Here is a 16,817-nt window from a genome sequence, read left to right on the forward strand (position 1 = left end):
GGTTGAAAGATCTAAATGTGAGACAGGAGTCCATCAGAATCCTAAAGGAGAACACAGGCAGCAACCTCTTCGACCTCAGCCACAGCAACTTCTTCCTAGAGACATCGCCAAAGGCAAGGGAAGCCAGAACAAAAATGAACTATTGGGATTTCATCAAGATAAAAAGCTTTTGCACAGCAAAAGAAACAGTCAACAAAACCAAAAGACAACCGACAGAATGGGAGAAAATATTTGCAAATGACATATCAGATAAAGGGCTAGTATCCAAAATCTATAAAGAACTTATCCAACTCAACACCCAAAGAACAAATAATCCAATCAAGAAATGGGCAGAAGACATGAACAGACATTTTTCCAAAGAAGACATCCAAATGGCCAACAGGCACATGAAAAAGTGCTCAACATCGCTCGGCATCAGGGAAATCCAAATCAAAACCTCAATGAGATACCACCTCACAGCAGTCAGAATGGCTAAAATTAACAAGTCAGGAAATGACAGATGTTGGCAGGTTGTGGAGAAAGGGGAACCCTCCTACACTGTTGGAGGGGAATGCAAGCTGGTGCAACCACTCTGGAAAACAGTATGGAGGTTCCTCAAACAGTTGAAATTAGAGCTACCGTTCGATCCAGCAATTGCACTACTGGGTATTTACCACAAAGATACAAATGTAGGGATCCGAAGGGGTACGTGCACCCCAATGTTTATAGCAGCAATGTCCACAATAGCCAAACTGTGGAAAGAGCCAAGATGTCCATCAACAGATGAATGGATAAAGAAGCTGTGGTATATATACACAATGGAATATTATGCAGCCATCAAAAGGAATGAGATCTTGCCATTTACAACGACGAGAATGCAACTGGAGGGTGTTATGCTGAGTGAAATAAGTCAATCAGAGAAAGACATGTATCATATGACCTCACTGATATGAGGAATTCTTAATCTCAGGTAACAAACTGAGGGTTGCTGGAGTGGTGGGGGGGTGGGAGGGATGGGGTGGCTAGGTGATAGACATTGGGGACGGTATGTGCTATGGTGAGTGCTGTGAATTGTGCAAGACTGTTGAATCACAGATCTGTACCTCTGAAACAAATAATGCATTATATGTTAAGAAAAAAAAAGAAGAAGATAGCAGGAGGGGAAGAATGAAGGGGAGTAAATCGGAGGGGGAGATGAACCATGAGAGATGATGGACTCTGAAAAACAAACTGAGGGTTCTAGAGGGGAGGGGGGTGGGGGGATGGGTTAGCCTGGTGATGGGTATTAAAGAGGGCACGTTCTGCGTGGAGCACTGGGTGTTATGCACAAACAATGAATCATGGAACACTACATCTAAAACTAATGATGTAATGTATGGTGATTAACATAACAATAAAAAATTTAAAGAAGAAGAACAAAGTTGGAGGACTCACACTTCCTGATTTCAAAACCCACTACAAAACTACAGTAATTAAAACTGTGTGATTCTAGCATAAAGACAGACATACAGACCAACAGAAGAAAAGGATTGAATATTCAGAAATAAACCTATACAACTACAGCCAATTGGCTTTCAACCTGGGTTCCAAGACTATTCAATAAGGAAAAAATGATTTCTTCAACAAATGGTGCTGGGAAAAGTGGATATCCCTATACAAAAGAAGAAAGTTGGCTCCCTATCTCACACCACACACAAAAATTCACTACAATGGATCAATGACATGAATATAAGTACTAAAATAATAAAACTCTTAGAAGAAAACATAAAGGTAAACCTTCATGATCTTGCAGATGGCAATAATTTCTTAGATATGATACCAAAAGCATGAACAACAAAAAATATATAAATTTAACTGCATTAAAAATAAAAATTTTGTACATCAAAGGACACTATCAAGAAAGCAAAAGGAATAAAATATTTGCATATCATATATCTGAGGAGTCTAATATCCAGAATATATAAAGAACTCTTAGGACACAACAACAAAAATATAAACAGCCCAATTTAAAAATGGGCAAAGAACTTGAATAGACTTTTTTTTCAACAAATATGAAAAAGATTCTCAACATCAGTAGTCATTAGGGAAATGCACACCAAAACTACAATGAAATATCACTTCATACTCACTAGAATGACTATAATAATTTAAAAAAAGAAAATAACAACAGTTGGTAAAGGTGTGGAAAAATAGGAACCCTCATACATTACCGGTGGGAATGTAAAGTGGTTCAGCTACTGTGGAAAATAGTTTGGTGGCTCATTAAAAAGTGTGGTAATTCTATAATTACCATATGAACCTGAAATTCTACTCTTAGGTATATACTCAAAGAAATGAAAATATTGCACACACAAAAACTTGTAAACACATGCTCATAGCAGCACTATTTGCAAAAGCCAAAAGATGGAAACAGTATAAATGTCCATCAACAGAAAAATGGACACACAAATTGTGGTATATCCATGCAATGGAATAATATTCGGCCTTAAAAAGGAAGAAATTTCTGACACATACTACAACATGGATAAAGTCTTGAGGACTTTACGGTAAGTTAAATAAACCAATCCCAAAAAGACAAATACTGTGTGATTCTAACTATATGAGGCCCTTGGTGTAGTCACACCCATGAGGACAGGAGGTAAAGTTGGCAGTGAGGGGCTGGGGGGAGAGTCGGAGTCACTGTGTAATAGCGACAGAGTTTCAGAGTCACAGGATGGGAGGGGCTGTAAGGATGGATGGTTTGAACGTATACTGTGTGTTGTATGTATTTCAGCACAATAAAGCAGTCACACACCGCGTGGTTCCACTTACGTGGAATATTCAGAGCCCACAAATCCATAAAGACAGCAGACTGGCGGTTCCAGGGGCTGGGAGGGGGTGGAATGGGGAGAAGCTGTTACACAGGTGCGGGATTTTACTGTGGGGCACAGACAGGTTCTGTAACTAGGCAGAGCTGGTGGTTGCACAACACTGGGAATTGTACTAAATGCCACTGAATTGTTTGCTCTGAAACGGTTTATTGTATGTGAATTTCGCCTCAAAATATTATTTTAAAAAATTAGTTCCAGGGGTTCCTGGGTGGCTCAGTTGGCTGAGCGTCCAACTCTTGGTTTTGGCTTAGGTCACGTTCTTGGGGCTGTGGGATGGAGCCAAGCCCCGCGTGGAGCTCCGTGCCCCAGGGAGGGTCTGCTGGAGATTCTCTCTCTCTGTCCCTCCCTCTGCTTGAGCTCTTACACTCTCTCTCTCTCTCAAAAGAATAACTCAAAAAAAAAGTTGCAGAGCTTTTCAGAAACTGTGCTAGTATCTGTTTCCCTTGTTCGTTGCCGTCGCCCCACCCCACCAACGCTTCCTTAAACATCGTGCTTTGGGTTTATTCTGGTTGTATTCTGCCCACATCGCCCCACCCCACCAATGCTTCCTTAAACATCGTGCTTTGGGGAGAGGTTGTATTCTGCCCACATCGCTGGCCACCAAGACCCTCTGGGCCAGGGTCTCAGGAGATCGCAGTCTCTGGACACACGAATACCAGTTTGAGAACTAAATGCTCACTCTATTACCCAGCGTGGTGCCCCAGGGGACTGAACCCCAATGACGTTTTCTGTAGTCTTTGAGGAACCCATAAGGAAAGCTAGGGGACCCTTGAACTCAAGTTGAGGTCATGGCCTATTGACTTGGCACTTCCACAAAACATTTCTTCAAAAAAAATACACAATTATACTGTTAAAATAGTACATAATTATAATTGTAATTCCTCTTCCTGGTGATATCTTTTGAGTGCCGAAGTATCCTGAAGATAACTTCATTGGATATTTTTCCTTAGATGATTTAAAAAAAAATTAAAACAATCCTTTTTATCTCTTACTTTTAGGAAAATCCCTCTCTCTCTCTCATAGAATCACAGAATAATAGCTAACATTTATTGAGCATTTACTATATACCAGATGCCTTTTTTTTTTTTTTAAGACTCCATTTACTTGAGAGAGAGAGTGCACAAGTGCATGAGCGGGGGTGGGGGGAGGGGCAGAGGGAGAAGCAGACTCCCTGTTGAGCAGGGAGCCCGATGTGGGACTCGATCCCAGAATCCTGGGATTATGACCTGGGCCAAAGGCAGACGCTTAACCAACGGAGCCACCCATGTGCCCCTACCAGACGCTGTTTAAGCACATTATAATGCTATGATCACCCCCATTCTAAAGATGGTAAGCTTGACGGGCTTGTCTGCCCACTCACTCAGTGGGGAAACCAGGGTTAGAACTCTGGGTGCACAGCATGCATCCCCAACCACACGGTGCCACCCTGCCCTGCGTCTCATCCTAGCAAGGGACAGAGCAGAAGACTCTTCACTCTGCAGGCGAACGCACCTATGGCCGAAGTGTGCTGGGCTCTTAGGTCAGACCAACCATCCCCTGGGCTCATCCTTATCTGCCGGATCAGTGAGCACCTGCCTGTGCACACCTGCTGAGTGGCAGGCCCTGACAGGGGTGGAGGGATGGAGGAGAGGAAGAAGCCCAGAGCTGACAGGGCAGGGGGGTAAATCCTGAGCTGGGGCTCTCTGCTTCGGGGTACAGCTGTGTGGAGAGGAAACCACTGCTTCGGGGCTGCCTCTTGGCTGCAGAATGGGTAACTAGCAGGTTCTGAGTGATTTTTATTTTCGTTCCAACACACAGACAAGGCACATTAGCTCTGTTTGGAAGGAGGGAGGTGGTGGCGTGTGAACTGGGCTTGAAATATTCTCACCAAAAACGCTGAGATCTGGCATTCTGAGATCTGAATTTCCTGTGTTCGGCTGGATGACACAACCTGTGAACACACCTCAGACAGCCTCAGGGCAAATTCAGGGCCAACTTTATTTCCTTAGCCTGGCATTTGGGGGATGCTTCACAAGTAATACAGGATTCATGGGAGACCACCCCAGGATGCCGCAGACACAAAGGCCCACGATTCACAGAGGCCGTTTCAGACCAGGCCCACTCGGGACTGGGATAAAACCATGAGGTCTCCCCTGCTCGTCACAGGTTAGCACCCAGGCCCACCAGCCCACTGGGAAACTCAGGGCTGTCCTCTCGAGGCCCACCTGGACCACCCACTTGTCCCCCAAAGCACAGTGAGACCAAAATGTGGTTCTGCCTCGGAATCAGAAGTGGGTTTAGTACCTCGGTGTCAGATGCCCAGCACGCCAGTACAGGCATGATTCCACCGGGAATGGAAACGTGTTGCTGTTAAATATCTCAGAATCAGAGTGTATTTTTACTGAGAGCAAAGAGTGACATCTCAAGATCCTCCGCACCCAGAAATCCTGTGAGTCTGAAGCAGGTTCAGGGAAATGGGAAGCCCAGCGGCACTACCGCCACTTTGGAAATCTCTACGTGAAGCTGAGAAGCCAAGCCTCCTCTGAGCGCCCACAGCCCTGCCTAAAGCTCAGCTAGTGTAAGCTGCAGATTCGGAAGCTATTAATTATGCAGAGTTTCAACTACATTTCACCTATTTTTTTAATGATATGTTTTAATTTTTAATTAGACCCCGAAAGTTCCAACTAAACTTTTTAAGTAAAAGTGCTGTTGGTAACAGGAGTAGAGTGTAATTATTACGCCAAACAGTCTGTAATCCAGCTTCCCAGGAGAAAGGGGAGACTAACCCAACGCACTGCTGCATTTCACACGAAGAAATACAAAGCCGCGTCTACCCCACTTTTCCAAACCCCAAAGGACGGTCTCGTTGCCCTAGGCTACGTTCGTTATTGAAATCAACTGAGTTCCAACACAGAAGTCCATCTCGGTATTTTTGAGGTACAAGTTCTTTGTCTTTGCAGCGCCCTAGTCGACTGGTTTGTCCTCCCGGTTCCCAGCTAAGGAGTGACAAGGAAGGGAGCAACAACTCCACAGGTGATTTTAGTCCCGCACTCCCTCCCCCGACACCCCTCAGACCCTAGCAATGCAGATCTGTCTGGAAGCCCTATTTTCTCACACAGATTCATGAAGTTAAGGCAAAAGTTTGCTAAACTGGCCTTTAAGCGACTGGAAAGTCCTGCAGCGGCGGCCCTCAGGAACCCCTTCCCCGGCACCCAGCCGCCGGACCCTACCTTGGTGCCGGAGCCTTTGTCGGCCGCGCTGAGAGCCATGGTGGCGCCGCCTTTGTCCGACCCCGAAGGAAAACGTTCCCATAAAGGCCACTGTCCGGCTCGCCACCCTCCTGGCGCCCCGCCCGCCCCGCCGGGAGCCGGACCCGCGGGCGGCCGGGGCCCGACCCTCCCCGCCCCCGCTGCCCCGGAAAACGCCCCTCCTCTGCGGGGGGCAGACCCTTCCCCGCCGGACGGACACCCTCCCCCCGCGGACCCTTCCCCCTGCCGACCCCCGCCCCGCGGGGCGAATTCCCTCCCCCGGCGGCTCCCTTCCTCCGCGGAGGGCCCCCCCTTCCCCGCCGGACGGACACCCGCCCCCCGCGGACCCCTGCCCCCGCGGACCCTCCCCGCCCCCGCAGACCCTCTCCCCGCCCGGCAGACCCCCTCCACTCGGCGGGACGCGGAGGGGCTGGGAGGACCGCGGGGAGGGGGCGCCGCTCTCACCTCCCGCAGGCGCACCCAGCGCGCAGGTGCCCTCACCGGGGCGGTCATGGGGGCGGGGGCGCAGGGCTCCTCCCTCCGAAGCAAGCGGGGGTGGTGGCGGGGCGTTTGCTTTTACTCTTGTTCTCACAAAGCCTCGGGGCCTGGGGTTGTGTTTGCAGACCAGTGGCTCGGGCGCTGCGTCCGATTTCCGCCAGTGTAGACAGACCAGACCCTGATTTCTGCTCGGGAAGACCATCAGACCTTGGTTTCCCACAGTGTAAACAGACTCGTACCTGATTTACACCCGTAGAGACCAACTAGCTTCCCCTTCCCCTCCAAGGGCGCACATGGGCTGATGGGATGCCAGCAGAGCCTCCTTGGGGGGCAGGGGGAATCTCACAGAAGAACCCGCCCATCTTTAGGTCTCTCACCCAGCACTGTCTTGACTAGAAACATGGGCACTGGTTCATCCCACCCAATGCAGGACAAATCTGCTCGTTTAGGGATAAAGTGCAATTGTACAGAGGAATAAGCAGCTTTGGAACAGGAAGGCTCCTGGCCACAGGTTACAGAATGAATAAAGTTGAGGGAGGCAGGGAGGAGTTGCCCTCCTTCACCCATCTCATTGGCTTTTTTGAATTCTTCTGGTTGTCCCCTGCCTCACTCATCCGCTATGCTTCCTGGAACCGCCAGCCCTGTCTCAGTACTTGGGGACCTGGGTGTTCTTGGTGCCTGAAGCCCCCAACCATCGCTGCCTTGCCCTGTTCTCACCTGCTCTTCCTGTGGGCGTCCTGCCCTTGATGCTCCAGGAATAGGAACCATTCTTTATAAACCCGTGCGGTCCCAAAGCACCTGTCAGGACAGAACTTGGGAATGTTGGCACGCCTCCAGAGCAGGCGACTTTGTCCCTGGTCAGCTCCTCCAGGATCCAGAAGCTGCCCTCAGGGGAGGTCAACAGTTGTTGACCTGATGCCAGGTCAGGGTGCAGCCCTGGAATCTCACTCTTACTGGAGATTTTGGGGCCTACAGGGGAAGCGCACTTGCCACATCCGTCGTGCAGAGGGAAAGCAGAGCCTGCACAAGAACAGCGCAGTTTTTAATAATCTGGGTCCTTCTTTGTTGTATATCCATAGAGTCAGGAGTGTTTTCTAAGAAGTTTTCCCCAAAATTTAGACTCCTAAGATGGCTTGATTTATTCCAAAGGTACTTATGAATCACCAACTTTTGGCCAGTCACTGCATGGCCCAGTCAGGCCCCTGGGGGTCTGACATTCCAATGGAGGGAGACAAACAATAAAGCAATGAACAGAGAAAAAAGCAAAAAAAGAAAGCACAATAAAGAAGGTGGTCCTGGCAGAGAAGACTATACAGGGACCAGTGTGGAGGGGATCTGCTTGTTACTTCCATGTGTGCAAAGGCCCTGGGGTGGGAATGGTTCCGGTGTGCTTGAGGAAGGCTTTGTACCTGGGAGCATGGTGAAGGAGGGCAGACGCAAAGCAACCAAGAGTGGAAATGCAGCAGCGATGAGTAGGCCATGGCGATGAGCTTTGCTTTATTCTGAGTGTCGTGAGAAACCACCGTGGAGAGAGTTTGGGAAGGACGTGACATTAGCTGATTTACATTCCAAACATGTCACCCTGGCTGCAGTGTGGAGACCACAGCTGGTTGAGGCAGGGGGACCCATCAGGAAGCAACTGCCACAGTGTCAGTGAGAATGATGGGCTGAGTAGAGGTGGGAGTGACAGAGGTTATGAGAAGCGGCCGCAGTAAAGTCAGAGAGATCTGAGAGAACCAGCTGGTGGCTGGATCCCTGGAGAATCAGGGAAAGAACAGCCGAGGAGGACAGTGGCCTGTGCCAGCCCCCAATAGCATACTGTCCTGCATGTAGAAGCTGGAGACTGCAAAACTATGTGCCTCAGATCCCTTGCATCTGAGAGCAGATGTGCCTGGTTTTGCTAATACATGCACCACATAAAATGTGGAAGGAACCACAGGAAGTAGCAACTCTTATAGCAGATTGGCAGTGGAGGTGTTTGGTTCATTTGGGCAGTTTGGGTCTCATCCCTGGCAGCTGCAGTGCTGAGCAGAAGGAAACAGGGCTGTGGGGAGGTTCCCTAAAACAATTCTCCAGTACGGTTGGGTGTTTCTCTAACGTTCCTGGATGTTCCTGTTTACCTGACCTTCGCACAGATGCTATAATTTACCTAATAGCTTTTAATACATCCCTTATTGCTTAAATTAGCTACAGTAGATTCTGGTGTCTGCAGCTGAGAATCAGCACCAAAACAGCAATTCAAGGATTTGGGGCCTGATCAGCAGGTGAGGAGGTTGGCCCCCTTTACTGAGGTGGGAGAGACTTGGGAAGAAGCAGGCCAGGGAGGAGAAAGTATGTTGACACTGGGACATCTGTTAGATGTGTTGGGCTGAGAGCAGAGCTGGAAATGCCCACACATGGGTGTGTTTAGAGACGAGGGACTGAACGTGCAGACAGAAGGGAAGAGGGGCCACGATTGACATGGGGAATGTGCCCACACTTAGAGGTTGCAAGAGTAGATGTGCCTCCTCAAATTCTTCCAGAAAACTGAAGAGGAGGGAATACTTTCTAACTCATTCTATGAGGTCAGCATTACTCTGATCCCAAAGCCAGAGAAAGACATCACAAGAAAACTACAGGCCAATATCCCTGATGAATACCCAAAGACACAAACAATTTCAACACAATTTTAGCAAATAGAATCCAACAGCAAATTAGAAGCGTTACTCACCATGAATGAGTGAGATTGATCCCAGGAATGCAAAGGTGGCTCCACATGAGAAAACTGATGGAGTACATCACCTTAACAGAACAGTGGGGGGAAAAAAGCTTGCCTTGATTGACACAGGAAAGGTATTTCAAAAAATCCAACACTATTTCTTGATAAAAGCTCTCAGAAAGCGACAATTAGAGAGAAAATTCTTCAACGTGATAAACAGTATTTATGGAAAACCCAGTTAACATCATTCACAATGGTGAAAGACTGAAAACTTTCTCCCTAAGGTCGGGAATAAGACAAGGATGTATGCTTTTGCTACTTCTACTCCACATTGTGCTGGAAGTTCTAGTCAGAGATGTTAGCGATAACGAAATAAAAGAGATTGAAATTGGAGAGGAAGTGGTAAAACAATCTCTCTTCATAGTGACATGATCCTATATATAGAAAATGCCAATGAATCCACCAAAAAGTTACTAGAACTAATGAATGAACACAGCGAAGTTGCAGAGTACAAGACCAATACACGCAAATCAGTTGTGTTTCTAATACACCAGCAATGAATAATTTAAAAGTGAAATTAAGAAAATAATTCCATTTAGAATACCATTTAGAAGAGTTACTTAGAACTAAATCTAATCAAGGAAGTGAAAGACTTGTATGCTGAAAACTACCAAACATTGCTAAAAGAAATTAGAGATGAGGTAACAAATGGAAAGACATTGCACGTCCATGGATAGGAAGAGTTAACTACGTCAAGATGTCAGTGCTACCCAAAGTCATCTAAAGATTCAACATAATTCCTATCAAAATATCAGCAGCCTTTTTTTTTTTCAAAGATGGAAAACCTGATCCTCAAGTGTCCCCTATAGCAAAAACAATCTCGAAAACAAAAACAAAAACAAAAACAACAAAGTTGGAGGACTCGCATTACCTGCAAAGCTACAGTAATTAAAACTCCCATGGTATGACCCTGACATAAAGACAGACATATAGATGAATGGAACAGAATAGAGAGCCCAGAAATAAATATTTGCATATATGATTAAGTGATCTTTGACAAAGGTGACAAGAACATTCAGTGGGAAAGGACAGTGTTTTCAATAAATGGTGCTGGTAAAACTGGACATCCACATACAGAAGAATGAAATTGGACCCTTACTTCACGCCATATAAAAACTAACCAAAATGGATCAAAGAGCTAAATGTAAGAGCTAAGGCTATGAAATTTTTAGAAGAAAATTGGGATAAATCTTCATGACCTTGGATTTGGCAGTGGTTTCTTAGATATGACACCAAAAACCACAAGCTACATAAGAAAAAATACATAAATTGGACTTCATCAAAATTTGACACTTTTGTACATCGAAGCTCACTATCATGAAGACAACCCACAGAATGGAAGAAAATATTTGGGAGTCATATATTCACTAAGGGATTAGTATCCAGAGTATATAAAGAATTCCTAAAACTCAACGACAGAGACAAACAATCCAGGTAAACAACAGAGGACTTAAAAAGACATTTATCCAAAGAAGGCAAACAGAGGGTTAATAAGCACATGAGAAGATGCTCAACATCATTAATCACTAGGGATATGTAAATCAAAACCACGGTGAGATACCTCACTAGGATGGCTTTAAAAAAGGGAGGGTGAATAATAAGTGTAGGTGAGGGTATAGAGAAATTAGAACCCTTGTACATTGCTGCTCTTGAGAATGTAAAATTCTTCAGCCTCTGTGGAAAAGTTGGGCATTTACTAAAAAGTTAAACATAGAGTTGATATGTGACCTAGGATCCATTCCTGAGTACATATCCAAGAGAAATGAAAATATAAATTAGCAGAAAAACTTGGACACAAATGTTCATAGCAGCACTCTTCACAATTGCCAAAAGATGGAAAGAATCCAATTTCCACCCACAGATGAATGGACAAAGAAAATGTGGTATATCCATACAATGGAATACTCTTCAGTCATAGAAAGAAATGACATTTTGATTCATGTTACAACATGGATGAGCGTTAGAAACATTTTGCTAACCAGACACAAAGACCACGTATTGTATGATTCTATGTATGTGAAATACCTGGAGTAGATAAATCCATAGAGATGGGGGTTGGGGGGTCGCTAGGGAGAGGGGCTGGGGGGTGGTTAATGCTCCCGGGATACAAAGTTTCCTCTTGGAGGAAGGGCAGTGTTCTGGAGCCAGACAGTGGTGATGTTTGCATTATATGTGAATTTACTAAATACCACTGAACTGTACACTTTGAAATGGCTGAAATGGTGATTTTTATGTTATGTGAGTATTACCTCACTAAAAATAACTTGTAAATAGAAGAACAGAATATGAAACATAAAACCTTAAAAAAAGAGAAAATTGTGGTGAAATTGGGATAGGGAAGTATTTGACAAAGGCAATGCACAAAGCATGAACTATGGATAAAATGACTGATATATTTGACTATATTAACATTAAATTTAATGAATTTAAATTCCTATTCAGGGACATGTGGGTGATGAATTTAAAAGATAAGCCACAAAGTGGGGGATGTTTGAATCTGTTGTAGTCAATAGTGATCAGGATCCAGAACACAGAAAGAGTTCCTAAAAACTCAGAAAGAAAAAAAGTGAGACAGAGAGAGACAGAACTGACATTTCAAAAGACTAAACTCTAATGATCGATAAACAAAAAATGTTCATTCTTTCTAGTAATGAGGAAAATGTAAGTGTAGACACACTCTCATATCTGTCATTTACCAAAGAAGTTAAGGCCTAAAAATATTTAAAGGTAAAAATACTTTTTATAAAATATATCAAGCTAAAACATTTAATATTTTAAAATAGTGTGGCCTAAAAATCCCAAGTGTTTGGTGTTTGCTGAGTGTTGGTGGTGAGTGTCTGTGGACATGGCAAAGAAACTTCACGGTCAGCAAATCCCGAGAAGGCAGACACACACCTGAGAGGAACAGCTGCAGTGTTCTAGGGGCTCAGCAAATCCTCGCTCTAGCACTGTCATGCCAGTGTCAGAAGCACCCTAAATGTCCAACAATAGGGGGACATCGTGCACTTAAACAAAGGAGCAGAGTTGATAAAATGAATGAACACAGAGAAGCCTTAAGGGTGCTGTTGAGTAAAAAAGACAGCAAGTTACAAAAGGATCAGAACAGAGTGGTTCATCTAGGTAAACCCAAAATGCTCTGGATGGTTTATCAGCACATGCCCATGCTGTTAAAGCATAAAATCATGCATGGGATGTCACACACAGTTTAATGTCTGGTCAGATCTCCCTGTGGGTGCATAGCACCTGTAATGCCTTTTCTCTGTGTGGAATCTTGCACTACGAACCACAACATTTGCAGCAAATTGTGCTGTCCAGGGCTCTGCTGTGGAAGCTGTCAAAGGCTGGGTTCATGGCTCAAGCTAGTTTTCAACTTTCAGTTTTTATTGTATTCTACATCTGCTTCTGCCTTCAGTTTAAATTTTCATCAGAGATTATCTTGAGAAATATGCTGGCCACACACAAGAATTACACATGAAACCGCTGAGTGGGCATCCTGGTGAGGCAGGATGGATGGAGCGTCTATCAGATGAGAATTCCATAAAGGAGCAGCCCGCACCGGTCTGCATCCATGCCGCCACAATGCTCCGGGAGCCCCTTGCAGCAGAACACTATGCACCTACAGGCTATGGTGGAAAGTCTCTGCAATGGGCATTCCATTCACCAGCCAGAGGGAAGCCTGTGCTGGGGCCAGCCTGGGTGCTCTTTGTGGAGCATCTGTGTGCACTGGGGCAGGGCCAGTCTCTGGGAGGGTCCCACCCTGGTTCAGCCCTTGGTGCCTTGCCCCTTGGTCTCCCTTCTCCTGCAGGCTCTCTCACAATGGCGGCCTTCCTCCTGCCCTCCTTTCCTCCCTGACCTTAGGCATCCTGTGCACTGGACCAGCTTGCCCCATCTGGCCTTTGAATTTTTCACCTTTATCTCTGAAGATAAAGGAAATGCAGACAGCAGCAAGCAGAAGGAAGTGTGTTTGGGGAGTGGGTGTGGATGCTGCTCATTCATTAACCCACACCAGGGCGGCCATGAGGTTGGCCTCCCAGGGAAGCAGCAGAGAGATGAAGGAAGCACCCTCTTCTGGGCACCTGCTGCGCTCTGGACACTGAGCTGGACGTGTACAGGTAGATGTGGACCCTGCTCTCAGAGGCCTCCTGTCCCAATGGCAGAGAAGGCCCCAACCAAAGCGAAGACAGAGTAAGTTTTGAGAAGCACTGAGAGGAGACAAGATAGAAGAGAGCAGGGCTGGGATCCAGCTGTAGACACGTCAGGCTAAAGGAAGAGAGGGCTCGCTGCCCAGAGGTTAGCGGCCAGGCCCACCCCACAGAGGGAACAGCTGGTACAGCGGCCCTGAGGCGGGATGAGCACGGTGCATGCTGGGATCACAGAGGGGTAGTGTGGGGGCTGGGGTCACGGCCTGTGCAGCTCTGGGGTGTCCTTGGGGAGATGACATCATGGCTATGCATTGGCTTTCTGTGGCTGGAACAGGAAGTGTCTGGTGAGGGGGCTGGGTCCCCCCTGCTGACAGCATCATGAGGCTCCACCACCAAGGGTCAGGGCCTTGGCAGATTCGGGGCCACAGCTACAGTTTGGCCTTTACTTTTTGAGCATTTAGGTTCTGTCATTTGAACATTTTCAAGTCTTAAAGAGATATTTTTGAGCGTGTTCTAAGACCCAAATTGGTTATGAATTCTGCCCTTCTTCATCTACTTGTTTGTAGAATATTTTAGCTTTTCATATTTTTTATTTTATAGACACCACTTAAATTTAACATCTGGATAGTTCATCTCCTTTTATTTCAACCCCTTGTTTTTCTGATAAGTTATAGTAAAGGAATATAGTAACAGAAAATATTAACTTTCCAGGAGAATGTTTCCAGAGTCCCGAAACATCAGAAAGTGGCCAAATGGCTGTGACCGCCCTCGGGATGCCCAGCACAAAGATGCAGTGTGCTCACACCCGGAGCAGGACTTCTGCTGTGAGGCTGTCCCCGTTCTTGAGGTGGTGCTGGCCGGCTGACCCCGTGCACAGGTCACGGAGCTCGCTGGCATGGGCTCTATCAGGTGAGAGGGCTTGTCTCACAGACAGCCCCCTTCACAGCTCACACAGAACCCTGAGCGAAAACCCTTATGTCCTGGGCCTCCACAGTACGCTTTTTGAAAAACTCTCCAACATTTGCTCATTGAGGACAAAGTAGGCAAACAAAGATGACCTGCAAATACCTGTTTGAAGCAAGTAAAAGTTTTACTAAAGAGCCATTTCTGTTGAAGGTTTTGCTGTAATATTTAAATGTTTTTTTCTCAATCGGCATTTCATGTTTAAATAAATACCATTGAGATAAAAATATCTAATATGTAGAAAGTTTCTTATATGTTGATTTGTTTCTTCTGAGAAACAAAGAGGAACTATACCTCTCTCTATCATAGCAGGACAATCATGGAGCACATGAATTAAAATTGTTTCCACTTCAGAAATAGTGAAAACCAAAATAATAAGAGGGTTTAGAAAATCCACCTGTTCTAATCCTGCAAACCCTTTGCCCCCTCCAGGGAGCTCAGTGGGAGATGTGGGGAACCGTCTGCTCACACTCATTCCATTGTACTCAGGATTTTACTCTGACAAAGAGAGACTCCCCTCCCACAGAGGCAAACATCCAGTCAGTCTTGGAATGTGAGTTATTTCAGAGCAGGGCCTCCTGTGTGTTACAGCACACTGGGGGGACCTGCCCCTAAGGACATGGAGAGCCCCTGTAAAAGCAAGCCATGGTGTGGGCTCAGACGCTACAGTCCTGGGCCACCATACCTCAGCCAGGTCTGGGCTTCAAGAACATTGTGGAGGGCTGACCCATCTCCCACTCCTACAGAAGTTGTTTACTGCCCTTAAGACAGGTCTGAGCCAGCTTTGGCTGCCTTTAGTGGAGTGTGGGGGCAGGAAACAAGTGGAAAGGCTCCAGAGCCACAGATCAGTCATACTCTGTGCCCACAGGGACTTTGCACTGCTTCTGCCCATCCCCCACCCAACTCCTGCTCATCTGCAGATCTCAGCTGAAACCCTTCCTCTGCCAAGGACCGCACCCCACCTCTTGAGGCAGTCTGGGGCCCTTCCAAAGGCTCTCCCTGCAGCCACAGGTAGCTTTTGTCCTGTGAACCTTTGCATGTTATTCCTGTGGCTGTCACATTAGCCTCTGCCTTCCCCACTAAGGCTTTGGCTCCAGGAGGGCTGCACCCATCCTCTGTCCCCTACAGGCACCGACAGTGAGGGAGGTGTGGCAGAAATGGAGTTTTTGCCGTGTATTCCAAGCATTACCTCAGCTAAATGTGACCAATATACGCGGTCTGCTGAGCTTAGCCTAGCGAGGAGCCGGCTCACACCATCTCTGACACAGGGACTTGAGCCAGGGAAATGAGGTTCCGGTAGCAAGGGTGGAAGTGCCACCTCCCAGTTGGACAGCTATGGGTGGGAAAGCCTGTGGCCCTGGACTGGGTGGACTTCCGCAGGCCCTTCCTGTCCCCGGGCCTGACCTCTGACTACAGGGCCAGGAGCAGAATGCTGCGACAAGAGGCTCTGCAGTCAGACCCGAGTGGGTGGTCAAACAGAGGACGTGCCCCCTAACCTGCAGAAACACAAGGAGAGCTCAATCCCCGCCTGAGTGGGTGGTCAAACAGAGGACGTGCCTGTAACCTGCAGAAACACAAGGAGAGCTCAATCCCCGCCTGAGTGGGTGGTCAAACAGAGGACGTGCCTGTAACCTGCAGAAACACAAGGAGAGCTCAATCCCCGCCTGAGTGGGTGGTCAAACAGAGGACGTGCCCCTGACCTGCAGAAACACAAGGAGAGCTCAATCCCCGCCTGAGTGGGTGGTCAAACAGAGGACGTGCCCGTAACCTGCAGAAACACAAGGAGAGCTCAATCCCCGCCTGAGTGGGTGGTCAAACAGAGGACGTGCCCTTAACCTGCAGAAACACAAGGAGAGCTCGATCCTGGCCTGAGTGGGTGGTCAAACAGAGGACGTGCCCCCTAACCTGCAGAGTGGGTGGTCAAACAGAGGACGTGCCCCTGACCTGCAGAAACACAAGGAGAGCTCAATCCCCGCCTGAGTGGGTAGTCAAACAGAGGACGTGCCCCTAACCTGCAGAAACACAAGGAGAGCTCAATCCCCGCCTGAGTGGGTGGTCAAACAGAGGACGTGCCCGTAACCTGCAGAAACACAAGGAGAGCTCAATCCCGGCCTGAGTGGGTGGTCAAACAGAGGACGTGCCCCCTAACCTGCAGAGTGGGTGGTCAAACAGAGGACGTGCCCCTAACCTGCAGAAACACAAGGAGAGCTCAATCCCGGCCTGAGTGGGTGGTCAAACAGAGGACGTGCCCGTAACCTGCAGAAACACAAGGAGAGCTCAATCCCCACCTGAGTGGGTGGTCAAACAGAGGACGTGCCCCCTAACCTGCAGAAACACAAGGAGAGCTCAATCCCAGCCTGAGTGGCTGGTCAAACAGAGG

Source organism: Eumetopias jubatus, unplaced genomic scaffold (assembly GCF_037043125.1).
Source record: "Eumetopias jubatus isolate StellerSeaLion01/CBP00866 unplaced genomic scaffold, mEumJub1_p1.0 scaffold_30, whole genome shotgun sequence".
NCBI lineage: Eukaryota > Metazoa > Chordata > Mammalia > Carnivora > Otariidae > Eumetopias > Eumetopias jubatus.